Source organism: Corvus moneduloides, chromosome 3, assembly GCF_009650955.1.
Source record: "Corvus moneduloides isolate bCorMon1 chromosome 3, bCorMon1.pri, whole genome shotgun sequence".
Taxonomy (NCBI): domain Eukaryota; kingdom Metazoa; phylum Chordata; class Aves; order Passeriformes; family Corvidae; genus Corvus; species Corvus moneduloides.
The window spans coordinates 89859615-89878572 of record NC_045478.1 but is presented as its reverse complement, the minus strand read 5'-3'; positions in this window follow the sequence as shown (position 1 = coordinate 89878572).

Sequence of the window (18958 nt, the reverse complement as noted above, 5' to 3'; positions counted from 1 at the left end):
TAGTCCTAAGGTGAAATAGGCTGAGTCTTTGTATTCACATGGTTTCTTCTCTCAAAGAACCTCCTATCCAAAGGGAGGCTATTACTATCTCTCATTTTCAGAAACACAGATTTTACAACCTGGGGTTTGAAGGACGCTCTCAGTGACTTGGACATCTGCTTCTAACAGGATGTTCTTGAAAGCCTCTTCCCTTAAGTTAGACCCCTGGGCTTCCTATGGTTTGTTTTTAAATTCACCCATTGGTAAATCTTTCCATTCCTCTGCTATGTAGAATCATGGGCCCATTTTAAGCCAAGCCTTCCCCTGTGGCTGGCAGCAGTAGTGAAGGTCAGGTGAAAAGCAGTGCCAAAAGGATGGGTTTATCTCAACAATTCTGGCTGGCAAAAGTAAGCTGCAGGAGGAGCATGGGCATTGTTCAACACTCAAGCACAGCTGCATCTCTATACTCAGGTGTCTATGCTCAGGGGTGTGCTAAAGTTCACATATCTGCAAGCCTTCCACTTTTTTTTTGGTGTGGAGAAGTTTTTGGCATGTGAGGAGGCCTGTGCCTAGGAGTTTGTACATGTGGCAGCAGAACCTTGCGTGTGCTCATCTCAGCTAATGACAAAGAATCACTTTGATTAAAGCTCTTCTTAACATTTGAGAGCACATTTTCCTGGATATATTAAACTGTGGTCAAACATCATCCACATGCTTTGCAATGGCCTCATTAGAAAGGAGGCAGAAATGATGAAAGCTTTGAGTTAGAGCGAGGGTGTGTCAGGCCTTTGGATCTGGGTGTGTAAACAAGGGTACAACAGATTTTGTGAGTATAAACTCTGCAGACCTATAAGACTAAACTCCTGTGACATATTTATGTTTCCTCATACACAAATCACATTGACTCTCACACTCCCCTATCACGCGGAGTCACCGGACTTCAAACGGAGCGGAGGAGGCAGCTGGATTCACTAAACAACATCTTGGGCACTATGAACGTGTGCCAGATAATAAGGGGAGAATCGCAATTAAAATGTCAAACTGTATCACATTTCCATAACAAAGTCAGAGAGGATTTCCCTCTCTGTGCCTTTCCTTTCTTGTTTAGGGAGCTGAGGCTGCTCTTTCCATGCTGTGGTTTTCAACCCCTGCAAGACATATGAGGGACATTGTTCTTGTGATATTTGCTTCCTTCATGAGATAATTTGTTGAACACTTGAGTAAAACTGTGTAACAGAAGGAGCCAAAGTTGTCTCAGAGGAAACTATTTAAAACCTCCTGCTCAGCATGATGCCTGCTTACAGAGCTCTGCTCTTTGCTCTCTGCTAATAATACCTCCACTTTGTTCTCTGGAACTTGAAGCGTTTTCTGAGCACTCTTACAAGGTATATAAAGCTGATTTGTGTATGAAGCAAATGAGAGAGATTTTAATGTGAAATCCAGTGTTGCACAGGCTCTCTCTCAAGACTATTGCAGATGTTGTCTTCGACCTTTAAACCCTGATTCCAGGCAAAAGATTGAAGCTGTGCTAGGGTTGTCCAAGACTTGGATAAAAATGGAAACTATGGGGAGTTTCAGGTATTTGGCAACGATAAGAACCAATTTAGACCTAAAAATGAGTATCTCTATCAAGTATCCATCTTCTGCCCACCTGGAAGTAAAGTGATGACTTGCCGAATAGGGAGGAACTAGGCACTGAAACAGGAAAGAAAAAATTCAACATGGACCAAATATCATCTACTTGGAGAAAAAAAAATGCTTCGCAGGCAGATTTTACTGCAAATACTTAACTGAGTGACCATTTGCACAATGTCTCAAGGCTGTTAGTGCTGTGAGCATTATCAACTCTTGTTTAATGGTTGCTGTTACATTTGACATGCAACTGAGGACTAAGATGGAGGTTGCTTTCTGTAGCAGCTGGCTCTTGTCCTTTTGAAGAATATCTCAAGTTCTGAGCCAGCCCTTTCTGACCTCCATAAACACATCCCTTGGTTTTATATACTGTAATAAAGGAAGTTACACTCTGCTTTGCCTGGCTGTGGCTGCCCTGGCCTTGCAGAAGCACATCCAGCAGCTGGGTGTAAGTTTGAACTCTGGGGTTCCTGCAGCAGCACCATCTGTGAATGAGAGCATGGAAACAGATGCTACCGGATAATGTCTGAAGCCACCGAAGCTGCCTCCCAGCTAGGAAGCTGCAGGCAGACAGCAGCCCATGTTCTCAGGCATCCTGAAGGCTATGGACTTGCTGAGGAGAGCCATTGAAAAGGATTTGGTGCAGTGTTTCTTCCTCATAGAGGAAAATTGGAAATAGGGTTCAGACCTTTTTGTGGCAGAGGACCATGGAAGCCCTCCATGGTGGTGTGTACTAGCTGCCACTCACTCCTTCTGTGGCCTTGTGAAATCCTTCCCCTCCCTGCCACCAAAGGAGGAAAACACCATGGAAGGAGAATGGCCTGTTAAAGAAGAGGAGCAAGATCTCTCCATGTTGCTTGAATGGGTATCCTGTTGTAGAGAGACCTTTGTGGGATCTTGTGAGCTCAGCTATTCAACCAAAAGGGAGAGGAAGTGGTTAAAATGGATGTGAAATCTCTGTTCTGCTTTCATCTCAGTGCTGCAATGGAATCACTTGAAAGAGTGGTAGGCTCTGTGTAAAACAAACTCCAACAGGCGAGTCTGCACCGTTCCTGCCTCTCCATCTTCCCTGTGCACATGACCTCTCCATACTTACCCACCTGCTCTGCTTTTCTGCTTCTCTCTAAAGCAATTCAGGATCACCCACAACATTTTAATGGGGTTTCTCCATGGAGTTCAGTTCTCAATTTAGAGATATCTTTTTTTTTGTTGTTGTTGGGACCCTTTCTTTGTGCAAAGTGTAAACTCATCATATTACAGAGTTACAGAATTGTCAAAGTTGGAAGGGACCCAGAAGGTTCATCAAGTCCAGCTCTTACATTAATGGCCCATACAGGGATCAAACCCATGACCTTGACATTATTAGCACCATGCTCTATCTTTCAAAGGGCCCCACTACTACCTGTAAATAGGTTATAACTGTAACATGACAGCTTGCATTTCTACCCACTGACTCCTCCAGCATTTTAACATCAGATTTATCCATACGGAAGCGATAGAGCCCCTTGCCATGGTCAGTGCATGTTCCCATGCTCAAGTTCAACCAGATGTCAATGACCACACAGTTGTAGCAGTCCAGGACTCAGCTGGCCTGATAGGATATGTTTCTTATGTAGACCCTGAAGCCCACACCGAGTTTTACCTTTCCTCCCCTGCTTAGCTGTGAGGTCCCCAGCCCTTGCAGCTGAAACTGCACCTTCCTCCGTTCAAAGCCACTTCACACCGAAATCTCTTGCTCAGCTTTTCCTGGTATCTGCATCTCCCTGCAGCACTCTTGGCCAGGACATCTGTTAGGTTGTGTCCTGCAGTATCTCATGAGTCATCTTCATCCTGCTACCTAATTGCAGGCACAAAACCTGAGTTTGCTGGCTTGTGAAGTGGCTGGTTTGTGCCCATGAGCATCACAGAGGTATGAGTCACCTCTCTCCCTTGGGAAGCCCCTGCAACATTTAGCAGAAAAACTTAAGCCTGCCCACGCCTGGAAGTTTCTCATGCAGGTGGTGTCTACTGGGGCTGCTGCTCCTTTTGCTAACCTTGACTGTTTCGCAGCTCCTTTGTGTTCCACCCAGCTGTTGCCTGCCTCCACTTTTTGGCTGCCTCTGGCCAAATACACTGATTGTCACTGTTTTGAAGCAGACACCTTCTTTCCAAAGTATGTTCAGGTCTGAGTGTGGCAAGGGTGAAGGGAAAGAAGACAGGGCCAGGCAGCCCCAAATCAGGCACCAGTGGCCCTCTGCCTGCCCAGTCCAGCTGCAGGTTTATTTGGAACTCCAGCAGAGTTTTTAGTGTGATTCACAGTGCAAACATGTCTGAAGGAATTGTTCCTGTGGTCCCCACAGGTTCCTCTGCTGAAGGTTAGGAAGAGAAAAGGCCAAAGAAGCATTTCTGGACCTTATTTTCTACTCTACCTTTCTCCACATTCCAACTTTCATCCCTGCCCTTGCAACAGTTAGGCAATTTCTGTAGCACATCTTCCCACAGCAGTGCCCCACATGCTTGTCCCTCCTTGCTGATACAGAAGGAGCTGCCATCGCATGTTCTCATGCCCAGAGTCTCCCCAGTTTTGTCATAATATTCCATCATGGAGCCCCAAGCCATGCGTGCAGTGTGGCCAGTGAAACCTTGGTGGCTTTTTTATCATTTTTTTAGTATACCAGAAAGGGATAAAGGCCGCAGCTGCTGGCTTATCTTAACTATCTGGCATATGGGTGATCCCACAGAACCACTGCTCCCAGCCAGGTACAGGAGCTGAAGCTGCCATTTTAACTTTTGCTATATGCTGGTTATTTTGGTTTTGTAAGAAGGATGTTTTGTTGCTTTTTTTTTTAACCAGTTTTGTGTATAGTAGATTTCTTTCCGAAAAAGTGGAAGGGGAAATGAAGAGAGCAGCTATTGCTGGAAAGTGTTGTTTGCCTCAGCAGTCCCCTTCAGCCATGAAGGGGTTTCTGTTCTGAGGGGACCCCCGCTGTTTGTCCCTGCTGCTGCCCCAGGCATCCTCCAGGCAGAGAAGGAGCGTAACACAATCCCTAGGCTGGCAGTCTAAGCTGTTAATTTGCAGATGGAGAGCCCAGGTTTCTGTGTGACCCTCCCTCCCAGGTGCCCTTTCAGAAACTTAGACCAAGCAATGTCCTTTCCAAGGCACACAGAGAAGCAGCAGCAGAGGTGGTGACTCCACCCCAGTCTCCTGCTGTGGCTTTAAGGAGGGGACTGTTCCCTCCACATACTAATGGGGTCCTCAGGTCACCACGCACCCCTCCTGTCCTGAATGCATTTGTCCTTGTGCGGGTGGAGGCTCTTTGCAGTGGGGACACCAATGCAGGCTCTCTACAAGCCCAGTGTTCAAGGTCACACAAAGAGCCCAGGAGAGGAGGGAACTGGACCCTGGCTGCCCTAGTGCCAGGTTACCCCTGCTGCCACTGCATGGCTGGAGTATTCCCCACCATCTGCACTGCCTTCCTAGAAACAGGGAAGTCACTCCTTCTCTGTCTGCCAGATGCTGATGTTGTTTTTTGCCTGCTCTCATTTCTCATGGAGTCTAAACAGAGAAGCTCAGCTCTGAGTCCCTTCTGGACTGTGCACTGGTATCCTGGGAGACCTCAGTGTGGTTCTGGAAAGAGGCTGTGTGCTTGTTTGTGCCTCTCAGAGAGGGCCAGGGGCTGTCTGCTGCAGGTGAAGCTCCTGAACGCAGAACTACATGGGCTTATAATTCCTCTGGGATAAGCCCTGGGAAATGGGGATCAGAGGCAGTGCTGCCACTCAAACATCCCTAATGTTCAGCTTCTTCCAAAGGGCTCTTTTACTTTGTTGGATCATCCTGCATGTCAGCAGCAGTTACCAGAGATAGGTAGGCAGATACCAACCAGGGCACTGGTGCTCGCCAGAACTGCCAGAGCCCCACCTTTGTGTGCGGCAAGGGTGGGCAAGCAGTAATGGCATCTCTGCAGCTGCTGCAGACCCATAGCGCCTTGGCTGCACATCTGCCCAGAGGGGGTTAGGCCAAGCCTGTCCAAAACACCTCCTGTGTCTGGATACACCTAATCTCCAAACCTGAAATCTCCACCCTGGAGTTCAGTGTCAGTACTCAAGATGTCTCTTTTTAGGAAAGAAAATAAAAAGAAAATGAAAAATAATAAAAGAGAAGCAGAGAGAAAGAATATCCCTCTTGTTTACTTCATTCTTTGTCAGGTAACCTTGTGATTCTGTGCTATTTTGGTACTGACATTCCTAGGAGCTTACCGTAATGAGAAGCAAACACCACAAACTAAAATAACATCATGAACCTAAGTGTAAGCTCTGGATTCCCACCTAGAGATTGACTCATCTCCGAGGGCTGCTGGGTCTGCACTTCAATATGACCAGTGGGGAATTAGTGGGGCACCTGGAAGGAAGGGAAGGATGAGTGGGGTCCAAATGGTCCAAAAAGCTGAGATTCCCATGGTCCCTTCCCACCTGATGCTCCGTCTGTTGCAAAGCAAATCTCTGTGTTGCCTCTGCAGGCACAATCTCCCCTGCAGTTTTTAAATCTTTCCTGCTCTCATGTCCTGTGTGTTATGTTGTCACACACAGCAGCAGTGCCCTCAGTCACACAGTCAGTGTCACGCAGTGGCAGGGTGGGAACACACTGAGTGTTGGCCAGATACTAATCAAACCCACCAAGGAAGGACAGGACAGTGAGTGTGTGACACAGCACCAGGAGACCTCATGTACCTGATGAGAGCAGCAGTTCTCACCCAGCCACCTGCCCCAGGCCCCTGATAGCATGTGCCGATAGACTTTGCAGGTCTGTAGGGTGAAGCACCTCAGAAGGGCCAGCTGGCTGGATGCTAAACCCGGTCAAAAGCTGGATGGAAACCTGTGTGCAGTCTCTTAGACTGAATTGCACCATTTCTGGCTCTTGCTTTGGAAGTGGGCAGCCACAACACAATATTTGCTCTTATAAAACCAAACCATTTTCATTTTCAAAGCCCTGCTGCAGTTTTATGGAAAGGAAGATGCATTTCTCTCCTCGTGAAAATTCATGTCATGGGACAGGGTACAAAACGGAGGCAGACTTTCTCTTTAATGGCCATCCCGGAGCAGGCTGTGCAGCATCCAGTTTATCACCCAGCAAAGTCTCCTATGGATGCTGTTATATAACGCAACCTGAGCCGCCGCAGGACCCCATCTGAATTCACCTGATTAAATTATGAGCCTCATGTCCTGGCAAACATCTCACAAGGCTGCCTTGCGAGCTTCATAAATCTAATGCTGGGTTTCGGGTGTCAGAGCAGCAGGGAAGTGTAGCCCAGCTTAGAGCATTTGCTTCAAAACCGGAAAAGCTCTAAGCCCACGAGACTGCAAAATTCTCGTGAGGCTGCTGCCTGTCCAACAGCGAAGCTGCATCCAGCCTGATGTCAGATCGCCTTCCCCCTGGGGCTGCTGGGACCCCATTCCCTGCACACCATCTCCTGTCACTTTCAGGAGGTAGGGAGAAAGGCTGAGATGCAATGTGGAAGCTGTCACAGAGGTGTGTGAGGAGCTCCCTACTGTGCTATTCCCTTCTGACCACATCCATAGGTGTCCCAGAGGGTTCATGGCATTGGCCGCAGGCTGCCTGCTGTGCACTGGCCAGGCTGCTTCCTCCCTGGCATGGTGCTCCCAGCCATCACAATGTCCCTTTTCTCTGCTGGGGACAGAGGTACGGAGCTGCGCGGCAGGAGGACTCCACATTCAGCTCATGACTTCTGCCAGGCTGCGTTCCCCAGAGTACAGTGGGCATTAGAAAATTTCTCAAATTAGAAACTGACTTTTGGGTGTGTGCAGTGCCTGGCAAGCTCTGTCCTGCATTTGTCTAACCTTTGGGAAAGGCAGCCTTGGCATGCTACACCCCCCATCGCTCTCTGACTCTCTTCGGGCACCAGCACCAGGTTAACCTGGGTAACTTTTTTCTGCTAGGCACAGACCCACTTTTCCTCTGACCTTGGCCTCCACCTCTCTGCAGACACTATAGTGCTGCCTTGGATACCTCATGGATGCTTTGGAGAAGCTCCCAGAAGACCTGCAAGTGCGGAGTGCTCACGCTGGCCTTCCCAGTGAGGAAGGGAGCAGGCAATGGCACGCAGCAATTCACAGAAGCATCACAAGGAAAATAATTTCTCAGCTCAAAGGCTTCCCCATGAAGCCTGCTCCTGGGGAGAACTTTGGGATGTGTTCAAGAGGAACCAAGCAGTCATCATGGGATTTCTCAGCTGCCCTCACTGCTCTGCTGGATCATCCTTTGTGGGATTGCCCAGCTGCTGCCACTGCTCTGCTAGATCACCCGGCACTGCTGGTAGGAGCAGTGGTCTAGAGGTCTAGAAGAGGCCATAATGTAGCAAAACAGAGTTGTTAGAAAGTGGGAGGGAAATCAGGACTGAGCAGACCTTGCAAAGATCACTTTGATCTCTGTGTATGACAGGATGAATTGATGTCTACAAAATTCAGCTAAAGCAGTTGTTGAAAGAAGCAGTACTGCCTAATACAATTGGCATTGATCTCCCACGAGTGTGAGAAGGCTGCAGTGTGACAGGATATATCCTGGTACATTTTCTGCCCAAGAGATACCTGGAGGTTTGCCTGTGGTTGGCTTTTTATTCATTTCACTTGCTGTAAGTGTGCTCAATGGGGACAAATCTGCTGTTTTGTAAAAGGTTGTCCGGCTCCCAAGCAGCCCAGTGACTGAGTATACAATGCAATCAATGTTACAAGCACTGCTTATGCTACACTCTGGTGCTCTGCCAGGATCCCACACAGATCAACCTGACCCAGCCGGAGAAATCATTGAGAAATAAGAGAGAGGGAGAGGGAGCAAGAAGAAATACCCAAATCCCCAGAAATACAATGTTAAACCCTCCCACCTGATCTGCAAAGCAAAAGCCAGCCCAGACCAAATATAAACCAAGGCTGCACAGCCAAAACAACCAGACTGCAGAAGGTCAGATAATCTGAAATGTGCATATCGCAGCAGGATGGACGTGCCTGCAGCCAGCTCGCGGGGGGGAAGAGGAACGATGTCTCCCTGCATGGGCTCACTTGAGATCCTCTGAAACTCTGGTCCTCTTGGAAATTGCAGGAGTAACTAGGGAGGGAGCCCATAGTCTACACAGCCGTTGGCTGGCATCTATGTGCCTGGCAGCTGCCAGCCCAGATGCATCACTAGTGCTGTCCCTCCCTGCCCACACTGGGATGCCACTGCAATTTGTAGGATGGGTGACAGGAGTAATGGAAAGGCATCTTTGAAGACTCCAGCAGGCTTATACCTGAGGCAGGAGGGCTAAAGCATTAAAGAACTTTAAAGTTTATATTGCTTTTTTTCTCATACAACACGTCTGATCCCTTTTAATCTTAGTAAGTGAATAGTAAATCCTGCTACAGCAAATGCCCCAGGACTGCCAAAAGTGTTTTCTCTTACTCTTGTTAAAATGTTGTTGTTTACTAGGTTTTACCCGTAAGTCCTAGAACAAAAGTGTCCCTTTGCCACACTAGCAGGAGGAAAGATAAATGTATTTCTAATGGAGAAGTTGAACAGTTTTTCCCAGAGTTGCCAGCATTCCTGCTCCACAAAGACGGGATTGCTCCTCATGATGCTGGTGAAAGGGTTAAAGGTGGTGACATTTCCTTTGGTGTCTGTATGGGTAGTAAGCTGGAATGTTTAGCAGTCACCACAGGTTCCAGCTTCAGCTCAGACCTCAGCAGGACTGTCCCAATGGTGTGGCCTCCCATCAGTGCTATGTAATAAACAGAGACCACCCTTGTAGCCCCTTGGTGCTCCTCCCATGGAGACTGCCATGGGATATAGTTATTTCAGGCCAGCTGGTGACACTGTACTTGAAATACACTTCAGGCTGTCAGGAGTCTACCTTTCTCCAACTCCACTTCTGGCAACCCCTCCCCTACAAAAAGTATCTTCATCTCTGTATGGTAATGGTATCCTTGAAGCCATTGACTCCATCGCCTCCAGGTGCTCCATCAGTTTTGTGCTCCCCACCTGTGTTGTGGATGGGAGCTCACAAGCACTGCAGCAGCCAGAAATTGCTCTCTCCTCAGGCACAGTTTTATCTTTCTAATGGTTTTGGATTCCAGTACCATCCTGAAAGACTTCAGCTGCCCATCCAAAAGGGAGGATTAAGGCTGGAGCTCATAATTTGAATGCCATTCTTTGCCAACCCAGCTGAATTTCTCAGCTGTTCTTTACCAGATAATGCACAGCCCTTTGATTTCATGCAGAGATGTTTAGCCTATGGTGTTTACAGTCACATGTTATCCTTACTATGACAACATCGAAGGGAGTGTCCCTCATATAATGATAACCCCTATCTTCTTAGAAACACTGAGGTTTTCCACCTGTTTGTTCCTGGACACATTCCTGCCCGGAGACTGTGTACTTATACAGTACCACAGTAAAAACATGTGCGACTAGAGTGGTTGGATTTAAAAAAAACACCCCTCAGACCCAAGGCACACAGCCTGTGTTCTGCTATCTTGGCAGGCCAGGAGATGATGGCTGCCCAGGAGAAAGCAGAGAAGCTCATTAAGGACTTTTGCAGCTTCTCAGAGGGGACATTATACAGCTATCCTACAGGGCTCTGACACAGAAAGCTCTCTCCTCCCACCTTCCCAAATCCCTCTCTCTCCATCATTCACACAAGCCTCAATATGTGACGGATCTTTGTTTTCTCACACCATGAGCATAAATTACAGGTTAGGACACTCGTGAGGAACTTATGGTGGACCTTTGGTGAGCCTATATCCATCATCTGCTGGAATCCATCACTGCATAGACTGTAGAGCTCTTAAAGCAACTGAGAAAATTCCTGCTAATTTTGCTGATTTGCCTTGGAGACTGTGTTCACATGGGACTACCGAAGTGTGTTCATGTGGGTGGGGGGCTGAGGTACCAGGGATTCAGATGAGTTCTGGTACGTCAGTGTGCTGACCTGAAGCACACTGGCAAACCCTACACCTGGGGTGTAGGTCATCGGCTAGCAAAGGCATACTGTCAACATTCCACAGTATTTCCCATTTGTAGGTGCTGAAATCAGGTTCTTGCTCAAGGATGGCTTGTTTTATTTAAAGGTTTGTGTGGGGTGGGGGTGTGTGCAGCAGAGAAGGCTGCTCTAGCTCAAATTGCAACTGATGAATGCTGAAAGCTGAAGGCAAACACCACTTCTGGTTTGAGGGTGAATGGGTTATAACTTGTTATTACAAAGAAAAAAAAAAACACTCAAAGAGGAAATAAAACATGTCCCCAAACATACTCCAGGTGAAAATCCAAAGGGGAGTGAATAGAAGAATAAGAGTTGAAAAAAGGTGAGTTTATCCGTACTTGTACAATGGACAGGTAGGGCCCTGCACTTGTTTTGGGACTGCAGTCACTACAGTAACCATAATGTGAAGGAGGGAAAAATACGTATGTCATACAGAGAAAAGGTGTGAGTAGTGGCACTAGCAGAAGTGCCTTAGCCAACAGGAACCCTTCCAAAGGGATGGCTTAACTTCATGACTTGACTTCATGCTCTGCAAATATTTGCCTTTGAAAATGACAATATTTGTGGGTACTTGCAATTTTCTTTGACAGTTGCTACCAGTAGCTTTCCATAGCAAAGCAAACAAGATATTTAATTTCCTGAGGAAATTTCCACGAAAATGTAGCAGGTAAAAGCTGGCTAATGTTACCAGAAATGTTACCTTTTGCACCATAAAAATGCCTTTCTCTTTCATGCTAAAATTATGGCAAAGGAAAAAAACCTCCTCATTCATACCCCAGAAGGGCAGCAATGAGAACAGGCTTCCTTCCCCCTTCCCCCAACAACCACACTGACTGGGGAGGCAAACGTGCCAGGAAGAGAGAGTTGTGTTGTTGTGATACAAACTTTTAAATTTATTCAAAAGGATACAGGGGAAGCTGGGACGTGCTTACTTTTGCTAGTTGAGAAGTGCCAAGAACTTTCCAGGAGCCTGACAACTGGTAACTGTAACCAAAATGTTAAAAATTACATTTGGAGATTATGAGAGTTGGGATAAGAAGAAAGAGCATAGTGAACAATGATCTAGCTAATGGGCTGCAGGTATTGAATAAATAGAAGAACAAATAGCCACAGAACAAAACCTCATGTGTCTCTCACATGTTACAGCTGAAAAAGATGATTCAGTGCTAACCCAAGTAACTAGAATAAGAGCAACAAGAAATCTGTAGCCTTTTGCGAGCTATTAAACTGATGGATTTAAGAGGAGAGGTAGTCAGACAGGGCTGGCTTGCAAATGTATGTGTCTCTAGGCCTCACAAGAACATTGCCCTGAGCTTTTTGGCTTCGTGCTGCAGTCTCCTCTCTCCCAGGGATGTGTTTTCAGGGAGGAACAGTGTGGATTCACTTCTGGACTGAGGCTGCTTTGCCTTTTCTAACCCTCTAAATCTCCTTATTCCTGCTGCCTCTAGTTCTCCTCACCTGAAAACACACTCAGCAAGGTCACTGAATCACACACATCTACAGTGTGGTTGGCTTGGGCAGGCACCTCTGGAGAAACCTAGTCCAACCCACCTGCTGACAGCAGGGTCATCTGGAGCAGGTTCTTCAGGGCCATGCCCAGTTGTTTCTTAAACAGCTACCATGATGGATGGAAACTCCATAACCTCTTTGGTCAGCCAGTTTCCAGCTCTCCCTTATTGACAAATCCAAGCCTTTTCAGCCCCTAGCTTGCAAGCCGTGTACTAATAATCACTGCAACAAGGCTGCTCTGACGCCAAACATCTTGCAGGTGCTACAGCAAGAGAAGGCCAATAACCCTCATGCAAATATATGCTAAGAGCCCTGTGTATGCAAAGTGCAGTGAGACGTGCAGATCACCACGCAGTGTGGGAGCCGTGCCCATGCACGCACCGACGGGGAAAAAGCCTAGCGCTTCCAAAGGGTTAGTACCCTCAAGGTCACTGCAGCACAGGCTGACGTAAGGCCGTAACCTTGGCAGGGTGGGAGAGGGGGAGAGCAGCGTTTCCATTTTGTGGAATAAATAATACCCAAGGCTTCCCTGATAAGAGGGGCTGTATCAATAGAGAACTTTATTCAGGAGGTTAATGAATTGATCTGATCATTCCTGAGATCATCTATTAGTCCGGTGCTTGCCCATGAAAGAGAACTGCCCTGGAGCATACGCTGCACATCAGTGAATCAAACGTGCAAAGAAAGACACATGACTGGAGAGAAAAGAAGCCTGAAGCAAAGCCTGACACTGAACAGCTGGACAGCAGCATATAATAATGGAGAGCATGTTGTGAATGCTGCATTATCCAAATAAAACAGTGCAGAGGAGATTTAGAAAGATGAGAGGGACATGTGGTAAGGATGTAAGAGCTACCATCTTATTCTTTCCTGAAATAGGCCATAAATATTCTATGGGACCCTTTGTGACAGAAAAGTGCTCTGAGCCTGATTTTTATCTGAAACAAACTGTCTCAGACACAGCAAGAGAACAAGGACTCAGTACCAGCCTGGAGTACAAATGCCTGCAGTTGGAGCACACCCTGCATCTCCTGCAGCAGTGGGGCTTTCCCCAGAAATCACCCCTAAACCCTGTGCCTGTGAGAGCCAAGGGGAAGCATCTCCCAGTGCAGCGCCGATGGCCACCAGCACTTTGTCTCAGCTCAGCTCCCAGGTGCCTGCCTTGCAAAATTCCCCATCACACTTGTCACTAATTGGTACCTTTGTTAGGAGGCTTATCAAAGAACGGGAGAGCCGGACAGGGTCATAATGGCTGAATTATCTCCTTGTTCCTGGAAGTGACCCTGCTGAGCCGAGGCTGAGGCGACTTGACAGGTCGCTGTAGTGGAAGCAAATGCTCGTGTTGTAGTGCTCTGGGAGATGAAGAGGATTTAAGGCTCCAGGGCTGCCTGTTCAGCACAACAGGCTGCCAGCACTAAAGTTACTGTAATGAAAGCAATAATCATTGTAACCCTGTCTGTGTTAAAAATCCACTTTCATGAGGATTGACTTCATTTTAGGAGTTGTCTTCATGGCTGAAGTGCTCCTTAAAAGACTGAACTAGCTCATTAGGATTAAATTGTGCCTGTGGCATTCAAAGGGAAACACTAGCAATGCATATGCAATACATACAGGCATGTGTCACTTCCAGACAGGCTCTACATGTATCTTGAATTATGATCTAAACCCACTCCAACCAGGGAATATGTTTTTCGGCTCCACTGTGAGTGTTACATAGGAAAGAGAATGGACCTGCTGCTGTGATGAATTATAAAGCAGCAGATTGCCTGTGGTTTGGCAAGAATGGTTATATCGTACTTATTTATTGTTATTATTCATGTGTATGTGAGGTTAAGACAATGGTTTGCCTGAACTACACAGGAGTCCAAGAAACTAGCTTATGTGTCTTCACATCAACCTTTTCTTTGGCCTAGACATAGCGTCTGCTGACCACATGGATGCAGGAAAATGCACTTTCAGTGCTGCGCACTGAGAAACTTCAGTGGCCAGTGCTCGTTTTTCAGCCACTCTGACAGTCCATCCTTTACTTTGGAAGCACTGGTGATGGGTAGGTGAGAGGTAGATTGACTAGAGCCACATCTCTGTTCGTGAGCACTGCATTTAACCCTGAATGGCTGGTTCATTTGCTTGTGTTTAAACCCCTCATATAGAGTTATATAGTAGGCACAAATGCTCTCCTTTCAGCTGCTGAGATCCATGCTCCTGTTGGACACCAGATTGGACCGTGAGTGTGGGTTCATTCAGTCCTCCTGCCCCGACTCTCAGCCTGAAAGCCCCATTGCTTGGTGTGAAAGCCTCATTGTCCAAGTCATTTATAAAACAGAATGGGCATGGAGAATCCATCCGACGGTATTCTGCTCAACAGCAGCAGATCTGACAAAACCCCTTGGCAGTGTCAGCTGGGGCTAGATAAAAGCACCTGGTAAGCTCATCAGCCATAGGGTTGTAAGGTCAAGGAGGAGATAATCCCTCTGAGCCATGTCAATGGAACAGGCTTATTTCCAAGCTCTCCCATTCAGTGGTGGGGTCAGGTCTCGACCAACACTGTCGAGGAAGAGTACTCCCACTCATCCTCACTTTCCAGTGCCTTCTGCCATCAGCTTTCAGCTCACCCATGGAAAGCCCACCAAAAGAGAGTGTCCCACTCTAAAGGCTTTTATCATCTTCACTGGAGATTTCACAGGAGAGTGTGCCTTATGAAAGCAGGGATATCACAGATTCTCTTTGGAGTCACACAGAACAGCCTGTCCCACTGCATCTTCCTGCGTTCAGGGCCAGTCTTCCTCTGAGGACGGGTCTAAGACTTGCGAGCTAGTGAAACATAATCCGGACATTTCTATGCTGTCCCTGTCACAGCCTTGAGTTCAGGGACATGTTGAATTCTGTGCTTGCTTTGCCCTGCTTTGATGTCCCATGTCGGGGGCGTTGATTAGAACACAGAAAGTAACTGTATCTGTCCTTTGGTTTAGAGTGTTATTTGTCTCTTCAGCCACTTCAGCCTGTTGATTGCATAGTCCTTCTCCTCTGTAAAGTACAGCTCTGCCCTGAAAAGTAAAAATGGCAAAGATTGCATCTGCTTGTCAAAAGTTATAATAAAAACCTCATGATAGCACAGCCCATCAGCTTTATGGAGACATGCAACCTCTGTTGCATGCCCGATCAAAAGAGCTGGGGAGTGAGCTTGAGGAATTGCGCTCAACAGTTGCTCTTTGGGGGTCTTATTTTGCTGTGACAGAAGAAGAAAGTGGAGGTGGCATTGGGATCTTCTATTTCATCTGAGTGGAGCAAAGGGAAGGAGATGCTGCCCTTTGTGTAAATCCTCATTTTTCTATCTAGTTCCAAATAATTTCCATCCTCCCAGCTGTATTGACTATGAATTCAGTCAGGGTCCTTGGATCTGCAGCAAAATCTTGCTCCAAAAGACCACACATTGTTTGCTCCAACATACCTGAAATTCTTCTTCATGCCTATTGTGTGGACACCAGCAACAATTTTCCCTGCTAAGCCAGACTGTGTTGTTTTTGAGGTCTCTTTTCCTGTTTCTCATTGGGAATCAGGTAGGTATGGGAGAGGATGCATTTATTTCATCTCTGGAGCTGCATGATGAAGTGATTTTGAGCTTGGCAGCCTCACTGGAAAATAATTTAGATTCAGAGAAAAAAAACAAATGTAAATTTTTGGGGGTTTAACTCACAGGCAGAGGAAGGGGATCAGTCTTATTGTTTTCAGTTGACACAAAATGTTCCATGTAATCCAAAATGAAATGCTTTGCAATGGACACATGTGAACAAAGGCAAAGAGGGGGTGGGTTATGCAACTGTGTAAAGAAGGAGCAGTTATTGCAATTGCAGCCTTTTATCTGTTATAGAGGGGGCTGTAAGAGATTCTCTGTCTCCAAAGGCCCTGGTGCCTGGTGCAAGGCTAGTTCATGCTGAAGTCCCTGCTTGGAGTAAAGCAGCTGCCCTGAGCATGGGGCTCTGACACCTCCTTGCCCAAGAGTCCCAGTCTCTAAAGGATTCTGGGCTGGCTGATCTTTATCTCTCCACCTTTCCTATTGAAGACATTCCTGTTTAAATACTGATTGGGCCAGAAGACAGCCCTCTTCATCCTTCCAGACAGGAGTACTGTCCCACAAGATGAGATGCACAGATTCCCCTCCTTTTGGGAGGGACTATGAGCTTTATGTCAGGAAACGCCAACAGGAGACTGGAGGCTGAGAGCCACTCTCACATCCTAGGGTGGCCTGGACAGGACACTCTGTGTCCTGCTGCCCACAGCTACGCTGAGAGGCAGGGTTGCATCTTCCCTTGCTGTGTGGGAGTTTAATTTGGTTGTTCCACACTCTTGAGACTAGACATAGAGGTACAGTTTGAAGAGCACTACCTCCTCTTTCCTATTTGTGAAGTTAATTCCATTTTTTTTCTCTTTTCCTTCTCAGCTAGCATCATTCATGAAACACAGTAGTAATAATATGTGAACAGTTTCAGGACAACTAAAACCACATTCACAGAGTATGTATTATTCTCTGCAAAAATAACAATTGTTCAGGTCTATTAGTGAACAGACACTTGCAGAATTAGTTCCATATATCTGTGAAGGAATATTTTCAAATCCTCTTTTGAAACAGAGCTACTGTTGGTTGTAAAAAACTGATCAGAAAAATAGGATGAGACACAACTGGAAGTGCTTAGAAGCTACCGAAGAAAATGTTATTTGCATTGGTGTCAACCTCATTGATATTAACTGAAACACAACTTCATTCACCAAGCTTCTTCCTGATCCTATTGTATTTGCCAGTGGTCTTGCTTATGTGAAGAGGATGTGCTGCCTATTAAAGAGCTGTCTTTGCCCGTGTTATATTGGCAAGGGAATCCACTCAGCCTGTGGTGTGGGATTCATGATGGGATCTGTGGCGCTGAGTGTGTTTAAGTGTAGGCTCTGTCCTCAAAGAGCTCCCAAGCGAAGTTAGAACCAGAGGCACCAGGTGATGGAAAGACAAACAGGCAGTTCATGATGGGATATGAGGCAGCAAATAAGTCAGTGCAGGGAGTCTGGATGACTGCCAGTGTGAAAGGCTTGAGTATGTGTGGGCCACAAATCACCTTGCTCCTGAGAGAACTGAGCAGTGCTAACAAAATATGTCTACCCAGAGAGCTACAAAAATGCAGGAGGTGTGAAGGGAAGAAGAGATTTGATACAAGGAGAAAATATTGTCAGGGCAATTAAACTCAGGTGAGATCATGAGGAGGGAAAGCAGGAGTACAGAGTAATGCAGATGAGTCCAACCACCACTGCTACTTCACTTTCCAATAACACAAGACCAGGAATCTCCTTTTACTTTAAGAAGATAGACTTGAAAGGATAAAGGGAAATACTTTTTTCTGGAAATGCATGTAGTACTTTCAGAGGGCTCTATGCTGCAGGGTGCTATTGAGACAGAGGGTTTAGATTGAACATGTGATAGATGTGGGACTAAATTTACCTTTGCTGTTAGGTAAAGGGGATGGACCGTGTCCTAATAAAGCATGAATAATGGCATCTGCACCTACAGTACACCAGCCATACATGTGCCTTCAAAGTCCAGGCTGGCCAGGATGAAATCACAAGCACTGTCAGTGCCCAGGATCGGGGTGTGAGATAATCAGCCATGAAAGGGGCAGAGTAAGACATCCCTACTAGCGTGGAATTTAGGTAAATGAGGAAGGGTTTTGCACTTGTCCTTCAAGCATCCACTACTGTTAGCAGTAGTTTTGGCATTGGACCATGCGGACAGTTTTTCCTAATGCAGCAGTCCCTTTCTGTCACTTTCTGTTCCCCAATAAGCTGATCCCAGGAACTTTCTGTGCAGCTTAACCCAAGTGGATTTCTGATAACATTTTGTCAAGAAGGCTGATGTGGTTGGCTATTTTATTTCTGTTGAAGTCTGATGGACAGGGTGGGCTTTGTTAAATTTCTGCTGTTACAGGAGGGAATTTCTTAGGGCATGGACCAAGGATATATTGTTTCTTCTGATGAACAAGTTGCTAGCAGCCAAACAAAACATTACAGAACTAAACAGGACAGAGTGTGTTCTGCACTTCAAGAGGCTGTTCTTGTTTTGACAAGAATCTAAAGCAAATGTTAACGCAGAGGACAAATCGGAGAGAACAAAAAGCTGCCTCTCCAGACTCGTCAGAAATCAAGTCAGCCTGATGGGACACTTCAGCATGCAAGACCTGCCTTTCATCTTAGGTTCTTGAGGAGGAGACACTGCTCTCTGAACCTCTTGGCAGGTGAATTCCTTTGCTTAGTCCATGGCTATTGATATACAAATCAGAGATGCACCTCATTAAATGGAAGACAGCACTCTCTCCTCAGATCTGGTTGTCTGCTCTGGGTTTGTCTCTCTTCCTTGGCATTTTATTCTCACTGGCCAGGTCACTTGTAGCTTCTCTGGCCCCACTCTCTCTCATACTTCTAGGCACATGAAGGAAACAATGTCTGCATCACCCAAACACTGACGTTATTTCACCAGGGAGCAGGGAACTACTTTGCTCTTTCTGTTGCCACAAAAGGTCTCAAGAAGTATTAGATGCCTGTGGTCTGCCATAGACCAACCATACTGGAATAAGCAAGATACTCAAGCGACTATTAAAGGGGACATTTTTGGGTTCTGCTCTGCATTACCCCTGTCACTGCTGGGGAGGTGGGCGGGCTTGCCCCCAGCCTGGATCCCAGCTGGAGCTGTCCCTCTACCTGTGCCCATCCTGCCCTCAGCTCTTCCCGCTATGATGTACCTGATCTGCCAATGGTGGGGGCCTCAGGAGACCATTTCATGCTATTCTAGGCACACT